Raw genomic sequence first — 8,269 nt, forward strand, 5'->3', positions numbered from 1 at the left:
TAATATTTAATTTCTTTTATGATTGAATAATATTCCCCTTTATAGATATACCATTTTGTGGTTATCCATTCACTTGTTCATGGACATTTGGGTTGTTTCCACCTTTGGCTATTATTAATAGTGTACTATGAAAGTTCATGCACAAGTTTTTGTTTGAATACCTTCTATCAGTTCTTTAGGATATATACCTAGGAATGGAATTGCTAGGCCATATGATAACTCTATGTTTAACTTTTTGTAAAACTGTTTCCACAATACACAGGATTTCAACTTCTCCACATCTTTATAAACCCTTGTTATTATCTTTTTTTTTTTTTTTTTTTTGGTAGCCATTCTAGTGAATGTGAAGTTTAGATTTACACATCTCTAAAAATGAATGCTATTGGAAATCTTTTATGTTCAATATAAACATATTGAACTACTTGTGTATCTTCTTTAAAGATGCCTATTCAAGTTAATTGTCCATTTTAAAATTGGGTTAACCAACTTTTCAAGAGAGGTTATGTTCTAGTAACTGAATCTGTAAGTTGATTGCTGGACTTCTTTAAGATAATTTCTTCTACAAGAAAATTCCTTATATGTGGTGATTAGATTCCCTGGCCAGCTCACAAAAGTTTATTCATACCACAAACACTTCCACAGTCAGGCTGCAGCAAAATAACCAGGGGGTGACGAACAACTTGTGTACATTGATACAGCAGGAGTGGGAGTCGTTTATTGTAGGACCGGAGGGGTATATATACATTACACACAGCTTATCTTAATTAACATAAACTAGATACAGCAGTCAACCAATAAGGAATCTCCACACTTAATGGCTCGCTGGGTTACTTCACAAACCACTCCCTCTGGCAAAATGCCAGGTGCCATCCAGACTTGTTTACAGACCCTAACAAAACACCATTGGAGAATATAATATTAGGGTTAAGAATACAGACCAAAGTTTGAATGCAAGGTTGAAGTACTGGATCTGACATTTGTTTACTAGCTTTTTGACTGGACAAACTCTCCGGTTGTACAGGGCTGGGACCAAGGCAAACTACCATTTGCATGGAGGAAGGGGCAGCAGACTGACCTGAAGTGGGTACAGAGAACCTTCTGGAATGTTGAAAATGTTTTGAATCTTGATTGAAATAGTGGTTACATAAGTATATACACTTGTCAAACTTTACTTAAATTCAACACTTCACATATTACATAAGATTTACCTTAAGAAGATATGTCCCCCCCCCCAAAAAAAAATAAGCCATTATTCAACTATACTGAATGCTATTTCTAAAGACAGGAAAGATTTCTAATATACTTTAGAGGATTTCCCAAAAAGATTTTCTGGTTAATTGTTGATGATCCATTACTTATTGCTTTCAAAACAGACACAAGGCACTTAGAATCAGTAATGCGCAGTTTCTTCTACTGTCACTTCATCAGTAATGACAAGTAACTAACTTCATACTTCAAACATTCCTTGATCTTCAAAAGGCCCTTTCTTTAAGGGAAACAGCCAATGGCAACTGTGACTAATTTCTCAATGTAAACACTAATGCTCTTGGCATTAAACTGAGATGACCAACTTCATTTATAAGAAGCAGCTTACCAATATCTTTGGTAACTTTTTTCTTTCCTACAAGAAATGAATAATTTTCAAAGAATATCTAAAGCTCATTTTCAACCTGTTTTATGTCTACCTTGCTGTTATTAAAATCAGGCTGTTTTCTCACCCACCTTGTTACACTATTCTTTATCCTATGAAATACTACTTATCCATTAACAAATATTTTTGAATATAAACTCCTTAAAATAAATTTATACAACATCATCTATGAAGTATTCACATAAGATATGTTTAACTTTAGTCTTTAACTTAGTTTACAACAGGAAAAAGATACAAGAAAACTTTAGCAATTAGCTAAATCAAGATTGTGGGATGGTGCCCACTTTGGCAGCACATACACTAAAACTGGAGTGATACAGAGAAGATTAACGTGGCCCCTGCACAATGATGACATGCAAATTTGTGAAGCGTTCCAAGAATGTGGAGAGCACGCCTACAGAATGGAAGAAAATCTTTGCCTCATACAGGGTGTTAATTTCCAGGATATATAAAGAACTCAAAAACTTAACACCAATCATCATCATCATCATCATCATTCAATTAATAAATGGGTAAAGAAACTGAACAGACACTTCTCAGAAAAGGAAATATGAATGGTCAACATATGCATGAAAAAAATATTCAGCATCTCTAACAAATTAAAACTACATGCAAATTAAAACTACACTGAAATTTCACCTCACTCTAGTCAGAATGGCAATTATTAGAATACAAGTAATAATAAATGTTGGCAAGGATGTGGGGAAAATGGTTTTTCATACATTGCTGGTGGGAATGCAAATTGGTTCAACCCCTCTGGAGCAGTATGAATATTCCTCAAAACTAGGAATGGAACCACCATTTGACACAATTATCCTATTCCTTGGTATATATCCAAAGAAGTTAAAATCAACATATTACAGTGACATGGCCACATCAATGTTTACAGCAGCTCCATTCACAATAGCTACACTATGGAGCCAACCTATGTGCCCTTAAACAGATGAATGGATAAAGAAAATGTGGTATACATACACAATGGAGTATTTACTACTCAGTCATTAAAAAGAATAACTTTATGACCTTTGCTGGTAAATGTATGGAACCGGGAAATCTCATTGCTAAGTGAAATAAGCCAGTCCCCAAAAGCCAAAGGTTGAATGTTTTTGCTGATAATAAGAGGGAAGATATTCAATAGATATTCAGGGGAATTAGGGGAAGAGAGGGGTGATAGGAAAAGAAAAGACAGTGGAATGAATGCCAAATCATTTTCCTATGTACATATATGAATACACCATAGTGAATCCCACCGTTTTGTACCTCCACAAGAATGGGGTCCTAATTAGCATAAGATATATTCCATGCTTGTATAATCAAATTCTGTCAAAGTAAATTCTGTCATGTATAACTAAAAAGAATAAACCAAAAAAAAAAAAGAATGTGCGGTGGTCTTCATGTAAAGTGGCCTAATTTACCAAAAATCAATTTTTGTAACAAAGTGAGAAAGAAGGAAAGACTACCTTTTTAGGTTGAGAGTTTAAAAAAATATATAGCAATGCAATGGATCTTGTATATACCTTAGTTTTTAGAAAAAGACTATACAAGTAATATGTGGAATATCTTGGGAAATTTCAAATTAAACTACATATTAGCAGAAATTAAAGAATGATGAATTTTCTTTTTTTTTTACTTTTTAAATTTATTTATTTATTTATTTCCTTTAATTTTTATTGTTGGTTGTTCAAAACATTACATAGTTCTTGACATATCATATTTCACACTTTGATTCAAGTGGGTTATGAACTCCCATTTTTACCCCAAATACAGATTGCAGAATCACATCGGTTACACATCCACTGTTTTACATATTGCTATACTAGTGTCTGTTGTATTCTGCTGCCTTTCCTATCCTCTACTATCCCCCATCCCCTCCCCTCCCATCTTCTCTCTCTACCCAATCTACTGTAATTCATTTCTCTCCTTGTTTATTTTCCCATTCCCCTCACAACCTCTTATATGTAATTTTGTATAACAATGAGGGTCTCCCTCCATTTCCATGTAATTTCCCTTTTCTCTCCCTTTCCCTCCCACCTCATGTCTCTGTTTAATGTTAATCTTTTCTTCCTGCTCTTCCTCCCTGCTCTGTTCTTAGTTGCTCTCATTATATCAAAGAAGACATCTGGTATTTGTTTTTTAGGGATTGGCTAGCTTCACTAAGCATAATCTGCTCTAGTGCCATCCATTTCCCTGCAAATTCCATGATTTTGTCATTTTTTAGTGCTGTGTAATACTCCATGGTGTATAAATGCCACATTTTTTTTTTATCCATTCATCTATTGAAGGGCATCTGGGTTGGTTCCACAGTCTAGCTATTGTGAATTGTGCTGCTATGAACATCGATGTAGCAGTATCCCTGTAGTACGCTCTTTTAAGGTCTTCAGGGAATAGTCCAAGAAGGGCAATAGCTGGGTCAAATGGTGGTTCCATTCCCAGCTTTCCCAGGAATCTCCATACTGCTTTCCAGATTGGCCGCACCAGTTTGCAGTCCCACCAGCAATATACAAGAGTACCCTTTTCCCCACATCCTCTCCAGCACTTGTTGTTGTTTGACTTCATAATGGCTGCCAATCTTACTGGAGTGAGATGGTATCTTAGGGTGGTTTTGATTTGCATTTCTCTGACTGCTAGAGATGGTGAGCATTTTTTCATGTACTTGTTGATTGATTGTATGTCCTCCTCTGAGAAGTGTCTGTTCAGGTCCTTGGCCCATTTGTTGATTGGGTTATTCGTTTTCTTATTGTTTAATTTTTTGAGTTCTTTGTATACTCTGGATATTAGGGCTCTATCTGAAGTGTGAGGAGTAAAGATTTGTTCCCAGGATATAGGCTCCCTATTTACCTCTCTTATTGTTTCTTTTGCTGAGAAAAAAACTTTTTAGTTTGAGTGAGTCCCATTTGTTGATTCTAGTTATTAACTCTTGTGCTATGGGTGTCCTATTGAGGAATTTGGAGCCTGACCCCACAGTATGTAGATCGTAGCCAACTTTTTCTTGTAAGAATGATGAATTTTCTGATAACTATATCATGGTTACATATTATTGTCATTTTTAGAAGATGGACATATTTAGGTACTAGTGAAACATCCTGATATCTGCAACTTCTAAATAGTTCTACAAATATACAGACATAAACACAAATACAAGCAAATAATAAGGCAGAATGTGGACAACTGTTTGGGATCTAGGTGATAACTAGATGTTCTGAAAGTTTTAAAATTTGTATAAAATTTTATAGGAAAATAATGGGGACAGGTTGTATTTTCTTAAACAAACAATAATACTTAGAATAATATTTTAAAGATTAAAGAAATCATTTATATTATCCAAAATGGGCAAAATCCTTTTCACCAAATAAAGTATACAATTAATAAGTGTATAATAACATGCTAAATACTACTAGTTGTATTTATACAAAATAAAGCCACAAATGAGACACCATTACAAATCCACTAAAATGAGTGTGTAGAAACAGAAACTTTCCTATATTACTGACGAAGATGTAAACTGCTACAGCAACTCTGGCTCACAGTTTGACACTTTTCCTAAGAAGTTAAACATAAACTTATGGCAATTCTACTCCTAGGTGTCCCACCAGAAGAAATGATAGTATATGTCCACACAAAGGTGTGTACACAAATGTTTACAGCAGCATTATTCAAAATGACAAAAAACTAGAAACATCCCACATACCATTAACTGGTGAATGAATTTTTAAAAATGTGACACATCCTTACAATGGAATAATATTCAGTAATGAAAATGAGCCTTACACTTGTACATACCTCAAAAACATTATATTAAATAAAATCAGACACATCATGTAATATGACTACAAAAATGGGAAGTTATATTCCATGTATGTATGAAATGTCAAAATACTTCTCCTGTCATAGATAACTAAAAAAGAACACATAAAAAATTTAAATATATATAAATAAATAAAAGTCAGGCATTTCACTGAGATGAAATTTCCAGAAAAGCCAGATGGAAAGGAACAGACACAAACCAATAGTTTCCTGAGGCTGGAGTGAAAGCAGAGGTTGATTATAAATGGGCAGAATGGGATTGATATAAATGTTCTAAAACTAGACTGTGGTGATAGTTGCACAACTCTAAAAAATTACTAAAAGTCACTGAGCACTTATAGTACATGCATTTTTATATACCTCAAATCTGTTTTAAAAAAATGAAACTACAGTGAATTCTACTATATCTGGATATTCATATGCAAATTTATGTATGATTTATGACTGAAATTAAAGCAAATCCCTTGCAGAAACAAACAGCAACTCCAAGTAAAGCAAGTATAATAAACTTAAAAGTAAGAAACTTCCATGATTTCAACCAACTGACATCTACTGTTCAGTAAGAAATTTGAATTAAGGAACTGTCTCATTTTGTGGCAAGTGTGAACTAAACATTTTTAAATATTTTTAAGTTGTACACTTATTTATTGTAATTAAATTGCCTAATAAACTAATATAGGTAAATTTTTTATTGTTTTGTTTTTGTTAGGTAAAATGTTTTAATGCAGTTCCTATATCACTATTTTAGGTGACATAAAAGCACAATTATTAGATACATAATAATGAGAATTTTTGTTTTCAATCCTTCAATCCTGTTGATTTAGGAGGAAATCTGTACAAGGTGATAGTTCACTCATAAACACCTTACATTTATCTGCTAATTCCCCTTTTTAACAAAGAGGAAAGAGCCTCTATTAGAAACTGTATTTTCATAACATTGTTTTCACTGCGCTGCTTCATATGGTAATCTTTATTCCTGTAAACTGTCCCAGCATTCCATTTATGACAAAAGTATAAATTATTTTGTGGGAGTTCCCCACAGGATTCGTGATTTGTCCCAACTCATGGGCTCAAGTGATTCTCCTGTCTCAGCCTCCCTAGTGCTGGGAATACAGGAGTGTGGAGGAAACCTGGCTTAATGAGAATTCTATATTTAAAAGTTAAAATGAATAGGTTGTATGAGAATAGAACAAAAATCATGAATGAGGCATGTGGAAAAACTAAGTTTGGTTCTAGTCAACAGTAAACTCCAGATGAGTGCTCAACCATAATATGGACCATGTCAATGATTCATGAGTACCTGAAGATGGCTGAAATATCCTCTTTAAATGTTTATAATACTTCTCTTTTTCCATAAATCAGGTCAATAAAAATACATTCTTGGAACCAGAAATTTGATTCTATATGAATGACTGTATACTAGTTTAAACTCTGATAGACTACAGATTACCTAATAATTAAAGTAGAATCTTTTACCACTTAACACTTTTCTAATATAATTTGAACTGCATGAGACAAAATGCACTTAATTCACCATCACTTCCTATAAACTCTAATTTTAGGTTTTCTGAACTTAAGTTGTAAGTTAGTACTACTGTTTTTGTTACTACATCATATTTTTAAAAATCTTCCAATTATTAAATCTTTTGAAAATTCTGTGCTACACAAAAGGTGATATATTTTGAATAAATTTCTAAAAAGCTACTCAGCATTTGCTTTGTGGGAGGCACTAGGAATAACAGGAAATAAGGTAATTTCTATCCTTCAGAAATTTATAATATAGTTGGATAAACAAAGCATGAGTGTGAAAGACAAAGCAAAAGTTCAAAGTAGAAAGTAAAATTGTCTCTAGATATAAGAACATAGATGACATGCTCTTTAGAAAACTCTAAAGACCGTACAAAAATCTGTTAAAATAAATGAATACACGAAATTTTCAGAATGCAAAATCATTATAAAAAATCTACAATCCTCTATATACTATATAATTCTATAATCTATATACTAACAACAAACTGAAAAAGAAGTTAAGAAAACAGGGCTGAGGTGTAGTTCAGTGGTAAAGTGTCTGCCTAGCATGTACAACACTATGGGTGTGATTCCCATCACTGTTCCACCCCTCTCCCAAAAAAGAATGAGGGAAAGAAAACAATACTATTTATATTAGTCCTCAAAAATAAAATGTTTAAAATAAATAAACCAGGGAGGTGACTCTAAAATACTGATGAAAGAAACTGAATATATGAATAAATGGAAAGGTATGCCATGTTCATGGGTTGAAACAATTAATATTGCTAAAACATCCATACTACCCAAAGTGATCTACAAATTCAATACAATCTCTATCAAAATCTCAATGACACAGAAATTTTAAAACAATCTTAAAATTCACAGAGAACTCAAAAAAGAATTACAAATAGCCAAAGCAATCTTGAGAAAGAAAAAAATGGAATCATCACATTACCTAATTTCAAAGTATATTATAAAGCTACAATAATCAAAATAGTGTGATATTGACATGAAAACCACACACACAGCCCAATGAACAGGATATTCCAGAAATAAGCCTATACATGCATATATGGTCAACTAATCTTCAACAAAGGTTATCAAGATTACACATCAAAGGCTGGGGCTGTGGCTCAGAGGTAGCGCACTTGCCTGGCACGTGTGAGGCACTGGGTTCGATTCTCAGCACCACATATAAATAAATAAAGGTCTGTCAACAACTAAAAAGATATTCAAAAAAAGAAAAAGATTATACATCAGGGTTAGGGTTGTGGCTAAGTGGTAGAGCACTTGCCTAGCATGCGT

At 33.4% G+C, this 8,269-nt stretch overlaps 1 non-coding gene across 1 annotated transcript; it reads left to right on the forward strand.

Moving 5' to 3' along the window:
* Positions 1–1,927: 1,927 nt before the first annotated feature.
* On the forward strand, positions 1,928–2,034 carry LOC125617937. The gene has a single exon (XR_007349075.1). It is a non-coding gene; the product is annotated as a U6 spliceosomal RNA (small nuclear RNA).
* The last annotated feature ends 6,235 nt before the right edge of the window (positions 2,035–8,269 follow it).

Source organism: Marmota marmota, unplaced genomic scaffold (assembly GCF_001458135.2).
Source record: "Marmota marmota marmota unplaced genomic scaffold, marMar, whole genome shotgun sequence".
Taxonomy (NCBI): domain Eukaryota; kingdom Metazoa; phylum Chordata; class Mammalia; order Rodentia; family Sciuridae; genus Marmota; species Marmota marmota.